The 19035-nt window shown below is 41.8% G+C and overlaps 1 pseudogene; it reads left to right on the top strand.

Moving 5' to 3' along the window:
- Positions 1–19035, top strand: part of LOC122677767 — a 48009-nt pseudogene that overhangs the window by 25609 nt on the left and 3365 nt on the right.

Below are 19035 nucleotides of genomic sequence, written 5' to 3'. Positions count from 1 at the left end.
GGGCACCCTTGTCTTGTTCCTGATTTCAGGGGAAATGCTTTCAATTTTTCACCATTGAGGGTGATGCTTGCTGTGGGTTTGTCATATATAGCTTTTATTATGTTGAGGTATGTTCCTTCTATTCCTGCTTTCTGGAGAGTTTTAATCATAAATGAGTGTTGAATTTTGTCAAAGGCTTTCTCTGCATCTATTGAGATAATCATATGGTTTTTATCTTTCAATTTGTTAATGTGGTGTATTACATTGATTGATTTGCGGATATTAAAGAATCCTTGCATTCCTGGGATAAAGCCCACTTGGTCATGGTGTATGATTTTTTTAATATGTTGTTGGATTCTGTTTGCTAGAATTTTGTTAAGGATTTTTGCATCTATGTTCGTCAGTGATATTGGCCTGTAGTTTTCTTTTTTTGTGGCATCTTTGTCTGGTTTTGGAATTCGGGTGATGGTGGCCTCATAGAATGAGTTTGGAAGTTTACCTTCTTCTGCAATTTTCTGGAAGAGTTTGAGTAAGATGGGTATTAGCTCTTCTCTAAATTTTTGGTAGAATTCAGCTGTGAAGCCATCTGGTCCTGGGCTTTTGTTTGCTGGAAGATTTCTGATTACAGTTTTGATTTCCTTGCTTGTGATGGCTCTGTTAAGATCTTCTATTCCTTCCTGGTTCAGTTTTGGAAAATTATACTTTTCTAAGAATTTGTCCATTTCATCCAAGTTGTCCATTTCATTGGCATATAGGTGCTGATAGTAGTCTCTAATGATCCTTTGTATTTCAGTGTTGTCTATTGTTATCTCTCCATTTTCATTTCTAATTTTGTTAATTTGGTTCTTCTCTCTTTGTTTCTTAATGAGTCTTGCTAATGGTTTGTCAATTTTGTTTATTTTTTCAAAAAACCAGCTTTTAGCTTTGTTGATTTTTGCTATGGTCTCTTTAGTTTCTTTTGCATTTATTTCTGCCCTAATTTTTAAGATTTCTTTCCTTCTGCTAACCCTGGGGTTCTTCATTTCTTCCTTCTCTAATTGCTTTAGGTGTAGAGTTAGGTTATTTATTTGGCTTTTTTCTTATTTCTTGATGTTATCCTGTAATGCTATGAACCTTCCCCTTAGCACTGCTTTTACAGTGTCCCATAGGTTTTGGGTTGTTGTGTTTTCATTTTCATTCATTTCTATGCATATTTTGATTTCTTTTTTGATTTCTTCTATGATTTGTTGGTTATTCAGAAGCGTGTTATTTAGCCTCCATATGTTTGAATTTTTAACAATTTTTTTTCCTGTAATTGAGATCTAATCTTACTGCACTGTGGTCAGAAAAGATGACTGGAATGATTTCAATTTTTTTGAATTTTCCAAGACCAGATTTATGGCCCAGAATGTGATCTATTCTGGAGAAGGTTCCGTGTGCACTTGAGAAAAAGGTGAAGTTGATTGTTTTGGGGTGAAATGTCCTATAGATATCAATTAGATCTAGCTGGTCCATTGTGTCACTTAAGGTTTGTGTTTCCTGTTAATTTTCTGTTTAGTTGATCTATCCATAGTTGTGAGTGGGGTATTAAAGTCTCCCACTATTATTGTGTTACTATTAATTTCCTCTTTCATACTCGTTAGCGTTTGCCGTACATATTGCGGTGCTCCTATGTTGGGTGCATATATATTTATAATTGTTATATCTTCTTCTTGGATTGATCCTTTGATCATTATGTAGTGTCCTTCTTTGACTCTTTTCACAGCCTTTATTTGAAAGTCTATTTTATCTGATATGAGTATTGCGACTCCTGCTTTCTTTTGGTCTCCGTTTGCATGAAATATTTTTTTCCAGCTCTTCACTTTTAGTCTGTATGTGTCCCTTGTTTTGAGGTGGGTCTCTTGTAGACAGCATATATAGGGGTCTTGTTTTTGTATCCATTCAGCCAATCTTTGTCTTTTGGTTGGGGCATTCAACCCATTTACATTTAAGGTAATTATTGATAGGTGTGGTCCCATTGCCATTTACTTTGTTGTTTTGGGTTCACGTTTATACAACCTTTCTGCATTTCCTGTCTAGAGAAGATCCCTTAGCATTTGTTGAAGAGCTGGTTTGGTGGTGCTGAATTCTCTCAGCTTTTGCTTATCTGTAAAGCTTTTGAATTCTCCTTCATATCTGAATGAGATCCTTGCTGGGTACAGTAATCTAGGCTGTAGGTTATTCTCTTTCATTACTTTAAGTATGTCCTGCCATTCCCTTCTGGCCTGGAGGGTTTCTATTGATAGATCAGCTGTTATCCTTATGGGAATCCCTTTGTATGTTATTTGCTGTTTCTCCCTTGTTGCTTTTAATATTTGTTCTTTGTGTTTGATCTTTGTTAATTTGATTAATATGTGTCTTGGGGTGTTCTGCCTTGGGTTTATCCTGTTTGGGATTCTCTGGGTTTCTTGGACTTGCCACTTGGGTGGCTATTTCCTTCCCCATTTTAGGGAAGTTTTCAGCTATTATCTCCTCGAGTATTTTCTCATGGCCTTTCTTTTTGTCTTCTTCTTCTGGGACTCCTATGATTCGAATGTTGGGGCGTTTCACAGTGTCCCAGAGCTCCCTGAGGTTGTCCTCATTTCTTTTGATTCTTTTTTCTCTTTTCTTCTCTGCTTCATTTATTTCCACCACTTTATCTTCTACCTCACTTATCCTATCTTCTGTCTCTGTTATTGTACTCTTGGTTCCTTCCAGAGTGTTTTTTATCTCACTTATTGCATTATTCATTTTTAATTGACTCTTTTTTATTTCTTCTAGGTCTTTATTAAACATTTCTTGCATCTTCTCAATCTTTGTCTCCAGGATATTTATCTGTAACTCCATTTTGTTTTCAGGATTTTGGATCATTTTTATTATCATTATTCTAAATTCTTTTTCAGGTAGATTCCCTATCTTCTCCTCTTTTGTTTGACTTGGTGGGCATTTTTCATGTTCCTTTACCTGTTGGGTATTTCTCTGCCTTTTCGCCTTGTTTAGATTGCTGTGTCTGGAGTGGGCTTTCTGTATTCTGGAGGTCTGTGGTTCCTTTTTATTGTGGAGGTTTTACCCAGTGGGTGGGGTTGGAGGATTGGCTTGTCAAGGCTTCCTGGTTAGGGAAGCTTGCATCGGTGTTCTGGTGCGTGGAACTAGATTTCTTCTCTCTGGAGTGCAATGGAGTGCCCAGTAATGAGTTTTGAGATGGGTCTATGTGTTAGGTGTGACCTTGGGCAGCCTGTATGTTGATGTTCAGGGCTATGTTCCTGCGTTGCTGGAGAATTTGTGCGGTATGCCTTGCTCTAAAACTTATTGGCTCTTGGGTGGTGGTTGGTTTCAGTGTAGGTATGGAGGTTTTTGGACGGTCTCTTATTACTTAAAGTTCCATGTAGTCAGGAGTTTTCTGGTGTTCTCAGGTTTTGGGCTTAAGTCTCCTGTTTCTGGATTTCAGTTTTATTCTTACAGTAGTCTCAAGACTTCTTCAACTATACAGCACTGATAATAAAACTTCTACGTTAACGGCAAAAAGATTCTCCCCCGTTAGGGACACCCAGAGAGGTTCACAGAGTTACATGAAGAAGAGGAGAGGGAGGAGGGAGATAGAGATGAGCAGGAGGAGAAAAAGGGGGACTCAAGAGGAGAGAGAGAGATCTACGCAGTTGTCTGTTCCCAGAGTGTTCTCCGTAGCCCAGACACCCATAAAGATTCACAGAATTGGATTGGGAAGAGAAGGGGAAAGGAGGAAATAGAGGTGTTCTGAGGTGGAGAATGGAGAGTCAAGATTGGGAGAGAATAATCAACACACTCCAGAATAAAAATGGGAACTGAATATTGGATTCTTAAATGTCCACAATTTATATCATATACGGAAAACAAAGATTAAAAATCTAGAGTAGAGGTTAGACTCTTAAAAATACTTTATTAAAGACACAAACAAAAGCACAAAAAAAATTTTAGAAATATATATGAAGTTCAATTTAAAAATAGGTTTTTCTTTTTTTTGTAAGATTATTGTGTAATGAAAATAAAAAATTAAGGAGTAGTAGAGGAGTAATAGAGGACTTTAAAAGGAAATAAGAGAAAAAGAAAAATAGAAAATAGAAGAGAAAAAGGAAAAAAAGAAAAAAAAACAAGAAAAAAATTTTTTTCCTTATTAAAAAAATCATAAAAATCTATGAAAATGAAAGTTAAGGAGTAATGGGGGAGTAATAGGGAATTTTAAAAGAAAATAAAAGAGAAAAAAGAAAAAAGAAAAATAATTTTTTTTTTTTTACTTCAAAAAAAAAAAAAGAAAGTAAAAATATATCTAGGAATTTCTCTGGAGCTGTTCCAGTCAGTGTGGGTTCGGTTCAGTTTCAGATAGCTCCTCGTTCCAGCTTACACTTCTCTATATCTACAGGCCCCCTCCGGTGTAGTCAATGTTATCTACAGGGATTTTGATCTGTTGCACCGGTCCCTTCTGAAGTGGTTCCCTTTGTTTACTTGGCTTCTGTTTGCCCGTCTCTTCAGTGCCTAATTTCTGCCCTGACCCAGGCGGGCGAAGGTGGTCTCTTATTCAGGTATCTAGTTCTGTCGGCTGCGCAGAGGGGCTGGCGCTGCTTTCCCCGTCTACGCTGCTCAGGCTCCCAACTGTTCTATATGGAGCGTGCCCTGCGCTGCACGCGGTTCCAGCCCTTGGGTGTTCCACAAAAACGTGGAACAAAAAGCTGCTTTTTGTGCCTTCCCCGTCAGAGCGGCTCAGGCAGCCAGGAGCTTGACGGGCGCACTCTCCCCAGGTGCAGCGCACCTCCTGCCCTCTGCGTCCCCAGCCCCAGTCAACGCCGGAGCCGGTCGGGTGCCTGCGCCCTGTGTCTCGCCACGACCCTCCCGGTGGATGTCGACCATCCAGAATCTCAGGAGGTCTTTGATTAGAAACTGGGGGCCTGTTTGCCGTGCGGTAGGGGATGTGGTCCTTGGGGCCGAGCCTGCCCCTTTCCCCTCCCCCTGCCTCCAGCCTCCGGGCGGGGCTGGGCTGGTCCGCAGCCTGCGAGCTCTTCTCTGGACTTGCTTGGTCCCTTTGTTCTGCCAACGGCCAGCAGTGTGTTCGGGCCGGTTAATTTTCTCTCTCTCTTTTGCTGTCCCACAGTTTAAGTTGGTAACTCACAAAAGCTCCCTCCGATTGTCCTCAGGGCACTCAGGCCCGGTCCTTAGCCTAAGCAATGCCGCCCACTCCTCTCTGTTCTGCTCCCGCTTGCTGGTGGCGGATGTGGGTGTCTGGGGTACTTTTCTGCTGGGAGTTGCGTTTAGGCACGTAATCTGTGGGTTTTATTTATTGTTCCCCTCCCAGTCAGGTTGCCCTCCGAGATTCAAAAACTTCCCCCAGACCCGCCAGTGCAAGGGTTTCCTGGTGTTTGGAAACTTCCTCTATTAGGACTCCCTTCCCAGGACGGATCTCTGTCCTTAGCTCTTTTGTCTCTCTTTTTATCTTTTATATTTTGTCCTACCTCCTTTCGAAGACAATGGGTTGCTTTTCTGGGTGCCTGATGACCTCAGCTAGTGATCAGAAGTTGTTTTGTGAAGTTTGCTCTGCATTCAGTTATTCTTTTGATGAATTTGTAGGAGAGAAAGTGGTCTCCCCGTCCTATTCCCCCGCCATCTTGGCTCCTCCCCCAAATTGGTGCTTTCAAACTGTGGTGCTGGAGAAGACTCTTGACAGTCCCTTGGACTGCAAGGAGATCCAGCCAGTCAATCCTAAAGGAAATCAACCTTAAATATACATTGGAAGGACTGGTGCTGAAGCTGAAGTTCCAATACTTTGACCACCTGATGCAAAAAGATGACTCATTGGAAAAGACCCTGGTGCTGGGAAAGACTGAGAGCAGGAGTAGAAGGGGGAGACAGAGGATGAGATGACTGGATGGCATTATTGAATCAATGGACATGAGTCTGAGCAAACTCTGGAAGATAGTGAAGGACAGGGAAGCCTGGTGTACTGCAGTCCATGGGATTCCAGAGAATTGGACATGACTTAGTGACTGGACAACAACAACCAGATTTTGGGGCTTTCCCAGGTGGCACCAGTGGTAAAGAACCCACCTGCCAATGCAGGACATGTAAGAGATGCAGGTTTGATCCTTGAGTTGGCAAGATCCTGTGAAGGAGGCATGGCAATCCACTCCAGTATTCTTGCCTGGAAAATCCCATGGACATAGGAGCCTGGTTGGCCTGCAGTCCATAGCATCACAAAGAGTCTGACATGACTGGAGTGACTTAGCAGGCATGCACCAATCAGATTTTAGACACCTATCTAGCCCTGTGGTTGAGTCAAGACTACACCATAACCAGAAGGAGAGGGAAAATGGAGGAGCAAGATCAAAGGGGTTGCCCTGGAATCAGTGGTGAAAACTCAATGCCAAGAGAACAGTGAGCATACATTCATATGACATTATTGTGTCATGTGGTTATGAGCGACAAACGTTTCTCATTGAAAGAATTTCTTGTCTGGACCCACCAGATCTGAGCATTCTCCACTCTCTCCTGCCTCAGGTGGGTCACCTGACTCGAGGGAACTAAAACCATCTACACCCACACAGAGACTGTCTATAGTAACAGAATTTTCCTATTTCACTCTTTGTGTCAACATAAGTTGACTCTTTCAGGGAACTCTTGCCCAGAAGGTGAAAGCTGAAGTAACTATTGTTTGTTCCTGGAAGTTTTTTTTTTTTTTTTTTTTTAATGCTTTAAATGATCATTCAGTTACTCAACTTTTCAAAAGAATACATCAACAGACAATTTACCTCCCAAGATTCTCTCTGAACCCTTGCCTCTTCTCTTGCTGTGGCCATCAGTCTTAAACTCTAATTTTGTGATCCTTACCCAATCCTAATCAAGCCCTTCCATGAAAGAGCTTTCAAAACCGGACTCCAAAACCTTATACACATCCTGACTTTACCTTCTTCTCTCCAAGACACTACTAAGATTCTGTCTCACTGAGAAAAGAATGAACTCAGTCTTGTCTTAACAACAGGTTGTCCTGGTGCTATTTGGTGGGAAGGCAGCATTCGACAACCTCATCTGTCACCTCTATCTCCCCACTAGTTCTGAAAGCCATTTGGAACTCAGACAAAGAGGATATGGGATATGGGTTCTGACTGAGCAGGACGAAAGCCTTAGTCTTATATTCAACATACAGGGCTCTAGGTGATCTGCCTGGCCCTAAATGTATATTCAATGTATTATTGTCTACTATTTGTCAGGTCAGATGCTAGACATGGGAATTTAAACCTGAAGATATGTGGAGTTACCTTATCTGCCTTCAGTGCATACACCCTTAGTGGGAAGAGAGTCACTTAAAGGTAAAGTACATTGTATTATGTGCAGTGATGTTACGCAGAATAGTGCTTCTTAAACAATATGTGGTTAAAAAGAAATCCCCCTCTACCTCCAAATCCGTTATGGATCAGTGTTTTTGTAAAATGCCATTGTGTTCATTATCTATGGCTGCTACAACACATTAACACAAATTGAGTCACTTATATCAACGGAAATGCATTCTCTGGCAGTTCTAGAGACCAGACGTCTGAAACCAAGATGTTGGTAGGGATATGCTCCTTTCGGGACCACCATTCAACCCATAACATCCATAAACATGAATAAGTAGGAAAAGAAAATTAAAAATAGATGCAATAGAAACCCACTGACTGCACAGCATCAAATTACTGTAAAGTTCTAGCCACATTTTGAGTGGCACTGATGTGACGCTTATGAGAGCTGGATGTCATCCCTCCAGATTTGTGAGTATCTGTGGTGACCCTGGGGGCAAAGGTCATGGAAAGCTTTCCAGAGGAGGTCATGCTGAGGTACAATTTTAAGAAACGGTAGGCATTTGCTGTGAGGAAGAGTGAGAGCTAGAGGGGAAGAGCATCTTTAGAAGAGAGGAACAAAAGCATATGTTATGTGCTGAATTGTGCCCCCCTTCCCCCCAAAGATATACTGAAGTCCTAACCCCTAGTACCTCACAATGTGAACTTATTTGGAAACAGTTCTTTACAGAGAAAATCCGTTAAAATAAAGTACTTTATGTGGAAGAAAACATTTGTATGCAGAAATAGACACTCATGGGGCTTCCCAGGTAGTACAGTGGTAAAAAAAAATCCACCTGCCAATGCAGGGGTTGGGGATTTGGGAAGATCCCCTGGAATAGGAAATGACAACCACTCCAGTACTCTTGTCTGGGAAATCCCAGGGACAGAGGAACCTGGCTAGCTACAGCCCACAGGGTCACAAAGGGTCAAACACAACTGAGCATGCACATTCACAGTAGGCGTGCACATTCACAATAGTCATGCACAGAGGGAAGATGATGTGATGATACACAGGGAAAAGACACTCCCATGAAAGAGGAGGCAGAGATTGGAGTCATGCTGTCAGAAGCCAAGAGGTGCCTGGGGCCACCAGAACCTGGGAGAGAAGCCCTGGCTGATCTGATCTCTTGGGTCCTGTGTCTGTTCCTTGTTAGGGCTGTGACTGCTTTTAAGCCTAGATCGTGTCAACTAGGGGTAGAACTCAGGTGGCTTTATAGCCATGCCAGCCTTAATTCTCACCCTCCTTGCTCCCTGGCTGAGCCCCGCCTTGGACCGCTGGCTCTCTCCTCCTGAGTCCTGGATGGGCGTCTGATGTGCAAACCTTGCTCCTTGGTAGAGTTTTCATTACTTATATCTCAGTTCTGCCACATCCTGACCAGACCTCTGAACCCTGAGACCCAGACACCCCAAATTACACTCCAGTGAGGCTCTGTCTTACCTTACCCTGACTCAGAGCACCCTGTTCCAGCCATCTAGGGGAACCATAATGTCATCTGTGAATGGCATCTCCTGAAACACAGCCAGCAGAATATGATGTTCACTAGTTACAACACTCCTGGAGTTGTGCAACTGAAGTGACTAGTGGCACTGTAGACTCCAACATCCTTTGAGTGTGGCAATGCCTCCTTCAGACAAGATTCCTTCATCTGCTCCTGAGCCCCGCCCCTCTTTTCCACCCCACTTCACCAACTATACCAGACTGGACCACATCCACAAGACCAATGTGCTGACCAGGGAGTGTGGGGGACTTGGAACAGGAGTTTGGGGGCAATACATTTTGTTAATTTTCACATTTCCCAAGCTGGAAAACAACTGGGAGATGAGACACCAGAAATGTCAATTTTACAACTGATCACAACTGTAAAGAAGGGCGTAGCTTCCCTGGTGTTTCCATGGTAAAGAATCAACCTGCTGATGCAGGAGATGTGTATTCAATCCCTGAGATGAGAAGATCCCCTGGAGAAGGAAATGACAACCCACTCCAGCATTCTTGCTTGGGAAATCCCATGGACAGAGGAGCCTGGTGGGCTACAGTCCATGGGCTTGCAAACGGAGTCAGACATGACTTACTAACTAAACAACAATAGCTGGAAAGAAGGATGTGACTTACATGTGCACAGCGAGTATCTCACGCTTGCACCCAGAATCCCATGTTCACTCTGGTCACAGGCAGAGCTGCAGTGCCCCTTTCTGTTTCCCTGTGATATTGTGACTTTAATAAAAAATATATATTGGACTTTGTCCCCTTTCTGGCACAGGGCTACTAAAACTGTTGAATCTCCTAAGTGATGAGAGCTGTAAAGGGGTGTTTTGTATGTTAATGAACACCTTTTGGATGGCACCTAAGGACGGAGACTGATTGTCAGGAGAACCAACCATGCAATTTAAGGGTTGGAACATTCAGTCTTACTCCTCTGATCTCCTTACTTCTGAGGAAATGAGAGGGGCTGAAGACTGAGATCTATCACCATTGGCCAATGATTTGATCAGTCATGCCTATGTAGTGACAACCCAAGGACCAAGGTTCAGAGAGCTTCTCGGTTGGTGAACCTCTGTGGAGATGCAGAGAGCAGTGCGCTCCGAGAGAATAAGGAAGTTCGGTGCCCTTTCCCCATTCCTTACCCTACACTCTCTTCCATCTGGTTGTTCCTGAGTCCTTTTATGATAAACCTGTGATCTAGGAAGTAAATCTTTCTGTGAGTTCTGTAAGCTGCTCTAACAAGTTAATCGGACCCAAGGAGAAGGTCATGGGGAACTCTAAGCTACAGCCTGTCAGTCAAAAGCACAGGTGACAACCTGGGTTTGTGACTGGCATCTGAAGTGCAGGGCAGTCCTGTGGGACTGAACCCTTACGTTGTGATTCCATTTCCAGTCACATAGTATCATACAAGTTGAAAGGTAGGACACCCAGCTGGTGCCCAAGAATGGCTTGGATGAGGGGAACACTCTACACACTGTAACTGGTGTACAGAGTCTTAGTCCCCTAGTGATGCATGGCTGAGCCTGTCCTGCTGAGACAGCAGTAGGTAGACACAGACACGTGTTAATCCTCTCTGTGGGCAGGCAGAGCAGAAACAGGTCCTGGCCTTTGCTCCCACACTGCTCCTGATCTTCAGTTCCCTGTGTTACACATAGGACCTTGTTGTTTATCCATTCTATAAATAATAGTTTGTATATGCTAATCGCAAACTCTCAGTCCTTTTCTCCCCCACCACCTTGACCACATATCTATTCTCTATGTCTATGAGTCTGTTTCTGTTTCATATGTAAGTTCATTTGTGTGATATTTTAGATTCCACATATAGGTGATATCATATGGTGTTTCTGTTTCATTGATAAGCTCCTTTGTGTCATATTTTAGATTCCACATGTCAGTGATATCATATAGTATTTTTCTGACTTTCTTTGCTTAGTGTGATAAACTGTAGGTCAATCCATGTTGCTGCAAATGGCATTATTCCATTCTTTTTATTGCTGACAGATATTTCTATATATACACATATATGTGCATATATATATATGTACACCACATTTTCTTTATTTGTTCATCTGTCAATGTACATTTAGGTTGTTTCCATGTCTCACCTATTGTAAATGGTGTTGCTAATGAAAAAAGGGTGGATGTACCTTTGCAAATTATAATTTTGTCCGGAGAAACTCCCATAAGTGGGATTGCTACATATGCCAATTCTATTCTTAGTTTTTTGAGGAACCTCCATATTGTTCTCCACAGCGAATGTACCAATTTACATTCCCATCAACAGTGTAAGGGAGCTCCCCTTTCTCCATACTCTCTCCAGAATTTGTTATTTGTAGATTTTTTAATGATGACCATTCTGATCGGTATGAGGTGGTACCTATTGTAATTTTGATTTGCATTTCTCTAATAATTAGTGATGATGAGAATTCATTCACATGCCTATTAGCCTTCTGTATGTCTTCATTGGAGAAATATCTATTAAGGTCTTCTGCCCATTTTTTGAAAGGGGTTTGGGGGTTTTTTGTTATTGACTTGTATGAGCTGTTTATATATTTTGGAAATTAAGCCCTTGGCATTTGCATCATTTGCAACTATTTTCTTCCACTCAGTATAACCTCAGCTTTAGACTGTTGAGACTGCCATGGGATTCTGAGTGCATTTTTCCAGTTCTTCCTACAGCAGAGATCCCAAATGTGCAATGGAGTAAGCAAGCTAAAGAATTATTTCTTGTTCACATATCAAATGGGGAATAAACAGTCAGAAGCAGATTCAATGGCTTTACAATGTTGAAGGCCTAAGCTCTATCTGATTTGTTGTTCTATGATCCCTAGACTGTTGGCCTAATCATGGATCAAAATTTATCACTACCACATTCCAGCCAGTGGGTAGGGAGAAATGCTTTTTCCTTCTTTAAATGCAGGAGTTGGAGTTTGCACACATACACATTGCTTCACTCACATCTTATTAGCAGGAGCTTAGTTACATGGCTATATCAAGCTGTGAGGGAGATGTACAAATGAGATGTGTCTACTAACCTTCTTCTCAAATCTCCTCCCCTGTCACTTGCCCTGTGCAACCTAAACCCAAGTCCTCCTGAAATGACTCTGAAAGAGCAGGCCATCCATGCTTTTTCACACTCCACATCTTTATGCCTGCTGTTCTAACTGGAATGCCTGGGCAAACTCTTTTGCAAGCGTATGCGTGTGTAAGTGCATACTCGGTGGCTTCCATCATGTTCTACTCTTTGTGATCGTATCCACCAGGCTCCTCTGTCCACAGGATTTTCCAGCCAAGAATACTGGAGTGGGTTGCCATGCCTTCCTCCAGGGAATCTTACCAACCCAGGGATCGAACCTGTGTCTCCTGCTTCTTGCTAACTGTTCTGTTTCCCCTAGTAGATGAAATGGCTGTTTGAACTGTATCACTGTGATGTCTAATTTGAGCCCAGCAACTACACACGATAGGTGCTCTAGAAATATCTGTGGAATGATCTGTGCTATCTGGTCTTATTCTTTCCTATTAGCAAGTGTGTTTTGTCATCCTAAAGCAGATTTCAAGGTCTGAAGGCAGAGAGGGAAGTTGAAATACCTGTGAATCTCTCCCCACCCTGTGCTTAATGCCTGTCTCCAGGATGCCTGATTTATGCTGCTTGGAAACTGTGCTGTCAGGCACATGACAAATGTATTAATCAGTGGAACCTTGGTTTAATGTCTGGTCAGCCTGAAATTGGGATCATGGTAACCCTAGACACTGAAAAGCCACTACTGGAAATAATGTCAGGCATCTGGTCAGTCTCAGCAGATATTTGTGAAGTGAGTTCTAGAGCAGTGACTGTGTAGGAAGGCAGGCTGTGATTGTTCATCTCACCATGTTCTGGGCTCAGACATTCCAATGGAATGACATGGTTATAAGGGCTGAGATCATATATTCATGTTCCAGGCTCAAGATGAAAAGAAACTTATTTAAAATCTCGGACAGGGTGGACAAAGTCTTTTTGATAATGACTCAACTACTTCAAGTTCTAGGAAAACCATTTGCTTCTAGGGTAAATGGGGCTTCCCTGGTGGCTCAGATGGTACAGAATCTGCCTGAAATGTGGGTTCAATCTCTGGGTTGGGAAGATCCCCTGGAGAAAGGAAAGGCAACCCACTCCAGTATTCTTGCCTGGAGAATTCCATGGACAGAGGCTATACCCTATGGGACTTGCAAAGAGTTGTACACGACTGAGCAATAAACATGTTCACTTTCTATGGTAAATAAGCTGTATTTAAGCGCTAGACTCCAATGAGATACCTTTTAAAAACGTGACCAAATACAAGCTGCCACCCAACAAGATGTGGAAACAGACTCTAAATAGGCAACATGGGACACATTGCCTACTTCCCTCTGTAGAACCACAACAGAAGACCCACATTACAAATTCCCTAGAGCTGAAACCAGAGAAATGCAAAGAAACTTGGGAGACAAAAGACAGAGAAGCAGCATTTTAATATATAAATGGTCAGGATAGGCCAGAGTCTTGCTGCTCCAGATGTGGTGTGGCCAAGCAGTGTCAGCGTCCCCTGAGAACTGGTTAGAAAGTTCTAACAGACTCTCCAGCCCCCTTCCCTCCTAGACTGACTGAATCTTCCGACAAGATCTCCAGGTGATTTGAATGTACATCAAAGTTTGAGAAACACTTAGCTAGAACATTAGTAATGTGGGATTCTGCTCTTAAAATGTGCTTTGAAATCAAAGTAAACCCATTTAAAGCATTTCAGATCACTCTTTGCCCCATTCTCTGAGCCACACCATCACACATCAGTGTCCTGCTCTGGGACTTTGCGCCTCTCTTAGGTATGAGTCACAGAGTTGTACTGACATTGGCTGTGCCATTCCTGTAAGACAGTCTTCATGGATTACAAACTGGATTCCAAGACTTTCTTTGGCTATTCCTTGCCCAGCACCCCAAGGTTATATGATGATTTCCATTTTTAGAGATGATGAACCTGGGGCCCAGGGAGGTTCCATGACTCACCCATGGGGCATTAAGCTCCCGGTATCTGAATCACAAGAGAACTCAAGCTTTTGAGTTGCCAACGTGAGGTTCACTCAACTTTGATGTCTTTCCTTTTTGCATAAAAGGGATATTTTTGTGTGAGAGATTTTTGAGAAAGAACAAATTCATAGATAAAACCATGAACATTTGGGCCCCTGGGATTGTGGAAGTTTTAGAACAAATTTCCAGGTAGAGAGATATGTCAGTGCAGAGTGGGCCCTGCCCAGCCCAGCTTCCACATTCCTGCTTCAGCCCGGGAATGCTCTATCTCCAGAACCACCAGCCTGGTCCAGGACACCATCATTTCCCACCTGGAGCTATTTCTAATTGCTCTTTCAGTTTTCAGTCTCTCAACCTTCAATTCATACTGCATCGAATTGAATAACTTTTTGAAATGTTCATGGGCCCTTGTAACTTCTTCCCCACCCCTGCTGCAAACCCTTCATTGACCTTAGGATAAATTCAACTTCTTTCAATGTGGCCTCGAATGATCTGTTCTCACCAGCATTTCCCTTGCTGTTGCAACCACTCTTTCAGTTCCTCTTGACATAAGCTCCTGACTCACAACCTGCATTCAAAATCTTCTTCTCATTTTTGTGCCTGAATAACTCCTTCTCTTTCCTTAATTCCAGATGTTGTGTCTCCTCATGACACCAGCATAATCTCCTTATCCTGATATTATTATTTTTATATTAATCCTTAGCTCCTTGTCTTTAGTGTGTGCATCGTACTCAGCCGCTTCAGTCATGTCTGACTCTTTGTAACCCTATGGATTGTGGCCTGCTAGGCTCCTCTCTCCACGGGATTCTCCAGGCAAGAATACTGGAGTCAGTTGCCATGCCCTCCTCCAGGGGATCTTCTTGACCCAGAGATCGAAGCCATGTCTCCTGCGTCTCCTGCACTGCAGGTGGATTCTTTATCACTGTGCTACCAGGGAAGATCCTCTTTGTCTTGGCAATTGTCTATTCACTTAGGCAATTGTGTATTCACTTGTGTTTTTGTGGGTCTACTGTATGGCTCTCCCACTAGATTGTTTAGTATTAAACAAAGAATGTCACCCACTCTCCATTTCTACAAGGATGAAATCATTAGCCACTGCAGTCAATGACCAACAGTGCACCCTGAGAGGAATTCAGGATGAAGAACAGAATGAGGCACTCTGTGCTTTGGAAAAAGGACTGTAGAAAGTTAAAATATATATATATATATATGTGTGTGTGTGTGTGTGTGTGTGCATGTGCATGCGCATGTGTGCACATGTGTGTGTGCTAAGTTGCTTCAATCACATCCAATTCTTTGTGACCCTATGGACTGTAGCCCACCAGGCTTCTCTGTCCATAGGATTCTCCAGCCAAATATAACATGCATATATATATATTAACATTTTTATAAAATCTTTATGGACTCTTGTATCATTCCAAATCTACAAAAGCACTAAAATCATTTACTGAGATACTGTCCAGCACAACTGGCAGTAATCTGCTGTTGAGATATATGGTTGGCTACATGTGTTCTCCATCCAAAATTGTATTTATACTGACTTCTCGCCCTTCCTCCTTGGAGCAGGTTCTCAGCGCTCTATGAGGAGCTCTTCTCAGGCTATAATCCTCAGGAAGGTCCCAGAACAAAACTGAAGCTCAAAGCTCTCATGTTGTGCCTCTTTCTTTAAGTTGACTCAAACTTCGTGAAGACAGGAACCATGACTATCTTTTTCAGTACTGTGTATCCACCCAGCTCTTTGCACATGGCTTGCCATGTAGTAGTTGCTCAGTTAATATTAGTTGAAAATATTCATTTTTAAAATAATTCTTGATCTTCCAGAGTTATCATCCTTCCTTTGTTACTGAGTCCAAGCTTGCTCTGTTCACTGAACAACAGGCCAATAAATCTGAGACAAGGTATTGAGACGAGGAAGGGACTTTACTCAGGGAGCCGACAGATGGAGATGTCAGTCTAGTGCCTCAAAATAACCATCTTGTAGGGGCTGGATGCCAGTTTCTTTTACTGGTCAGAGATGGAGAGGGAGGTGAGGGAACAAAGTAAAAGGACCATCGCTTTCTTCCAAATGTCTCCTAAAATGACAAGTTTCAGGCAGTGGAATATGTTTCACTTCCTTACAGCCGTTCACACAGGGGCAGGGTCAGGCTATCTCACTGAGGCAGGCCATTACGTATGCCTACAGTAACAAAAGGGGCAAGATAAAGGATAAATTCACAGAAGCCGATCCAGTATGAATTAAAAATTATCCCTCCCTAGTTAGACCATCCTTGACATTACAGAGAGACATTACTCTTTAGTGGTTATGCGTATGGACTCTGGAGCAGGAGCATCTAGATTCACATCCTGGCTCTTACAACTTTGAGCAAGTTCCTCTGCCTAGTGTTCCCATCTGTAAAGTTGGGAAGACGATGATGATGATAATAATAAAAACTACCTTATAAGATAACATAGGCTCTAGTGGTAAAGAACTCACTTACCAATGCAGGAGATCTAAAAGATGTGGGTTCAATCCCTGGGTTGGGAAGATCCTCTGGAGGAGAGCATGGCAACTCACTCCAGTATTCTTGACTAGAGAATTCCATCAATGTACAGAGGAAACTGGAGGGTCTGTGGTTCACAGGGTCGCAAAGAGTCAAACATGTCTGAAGCAACTTAACACACACAAGATAACATAACAGAGAACAATTAAATGGGTTGACATAGATGTAAAAGCAGCAGTTCTTGTTTCATAGTAAAACTAACTATTATTGCTATATCTGTACCTTGTTCATTGCTTTAATAGTGCAGGCATCACTTCTTTTTGTAATTATTTTCATACCTATGTCATTCTCTAGGTCATGAATTAGATTGTTGTTCACTTCATATTCAAGAAGTCTCACACAGTGCCTGGTCAATTAAGCACTCAATAAAATTGAACTTCACTTGGTATATTATATAACATTCAATTATGAAAAATGCATATCTTTTTCTCACTATATGTATGCTTAGTTGCTCAGTTGTGTCAGGCTCTTTGTGGCCCCATGGACTGTAGCCTACCAGGCTCCTCTGTCCCTGGGGATTCTTCAGGCAAAAATTCTGAGTGGGTTGGCATGCCCTCTTCCAGGGGATCTTCCCAACCCAGGGATAAAATCCAGATCTCCTACATCGCAGGTGGATTCTTTACTGGTTGAGCCACGAGTGAAACTATACTCTCCTATTACTGAACCTCTTTATTAAAATTAGACTTATGATGAATAACAAATAATCAAAATGCAAGATAGCTTTTACATTGTGGAAAAGAAAAAGGGAAAAAAGAACACAAGTAAAAAGAGATACATGGAGAGGAAAAATAGCTCTTGGATTGCAAAATTCCATTAAACATTTCAAAGGACAGGCTTTATGATTCTAATTAGAGATTGTTGTGCTTGTAGAGGAATTGACTCCTTTCATTTATGCAATTCCATGTTTTTGACATTCTGCCTAATATATTAAATCTGGAAACAATGAGCTGACAATATTATCAAGAATTAATCTGTACCACAGTCTTTCCTAGTTTACCCTAAATAAGTAATCAAAGATGTAGACAAAGATTAATGTAAATCGATGGTTATACAAATACTATACTATGATTTCTAACAAAGAAACCAGCCTGAAGATCTTCCATAACCCAAGTGGGAACAGTTAAACATGACATGGCACAAAGTCACCAGTGGAAAATGATGCAGTTAGTTTCAACCATATTTTCAAAGGAATTTTTATTGCAGACACAAAATTAAATGGAACAAAAATTGAATTAGAAAGTGATACTTTTATCTGGTGTTATACGTGATTTTAATTTTCATCTTTAATATTCCTGTACTTTCCAAACTTATGCATTTTAACTTAAAAGTGTGTTTTTATTGTTTGATTTTTTGTTTTGCCATGCAATGCAACTTGTGGGATCTTAGTTCCCCCATCAGTGATCAAACCCCAGCCCTAAACACTAAGTCATAACCACTGGATAATCAGGGAATTCCCAAAAGAGTGGTTTTGTTTTTCATCATAAGATGATTTTTAAAAATCCATAAGCATTTACATTTTGGCATTTGTCCCATTATTTTTACTGTTTTTCAAGAGTGTTGTCCGTGAACAGCTTACATCAGGATCCTGGTGCAGGCAGGTGCACGCTTAGGAATCAGAATCTGACTTTTCACTTAATTCCACAGGTGAGTCATCACTGAATACATGTTGAAGTTCACAAAACTTTAGATTTAGCAACTAGAAAAGAAAAACCTGTATTTAATACTAAATAACTACCGCACAATTGCACTCATCTCACACGCTAGTAAAGTAGTGCTCAAAATTCTCCAAGCCAGGCTTCAACAATATGTGAACTGTGAACTTCCAGATGTTCAAGCTGGTTTTAGAAAAGGCAGAGGAACCAAAGATCAAATTGCCAACATTCGCTGGATCACTGAAAAGTAGGAGAGTTCCAGAAAAACATCTATTTCTGCTTTATTGACTATGCCAAAGCTTTCGACTATGTGGATCACAGTAAACTGTGGGAATTTCTGAAAGAGATGGGAATACTAGACCACCTGACCTGCCTCTTGAGAAATCTGTATGCAGGTCAGGAAGCAACAGTTAGAACTGGACATGGAACAACAGACTGGTTCCAAATAGGAAAAGAAGTACGTCAAGGCTGTATATTGTCACCCTGCTTATTTGACTTATATGCAGAGTACATCATGAGAAACGCTGGGCTGGAGGAAGCACAAGCTGGAATCAAGATTGCTGGGAGAAATATCAATAACCTCAGATAGGCAGATGACACCACCCTTATGGCAGAAAGTGAAGAGGAACTAAAAAGCCTTTTGATGAAAGTGAAAGAGGAGAGTGAAAAAGTTGGCTTAAAGCTTAACATTCAGAAAACGAAGATCATGGCATCTGGTCCCATCACTTCATGGGAAATAGATGGGGAAACAGTGGAAACAGTGTCAGACTTTATTTTGGGGGGCTCCAAAATCACTGCAGATGGTGACTGCAGCCATGAAATTAAAAGATGCTTACTCCTTGGAAGGAAAGCTATGACCAACCCAGATAGCACATTAAAAAACAGAGACATTACTTTGCCAACAAAGGTCCATCTAGTCAAGGCTATGGTTTTTCCAGTGGTCATGTATAGATGAGAGAGTTGGACTGTGAAGAAAGCTGAGTGCCGAAGAATTGATGCTTTTGAACTG

This window comes from Cervus elaphus, chromosome 20, assembly GCF_910594005.1.
Source record: "Cervus elaphus chromosome 20, mCerEla1.1, whole genome shotgun sequence".
NCBI lineage: Eukaryota > Metazoa > Chordata > Mammalia > Artiodactyla > Cervidae > Cervus > Cervus elaphus.
This window is presented reverse-complemented; position numbering and strand designations above follow the sequence as displayed.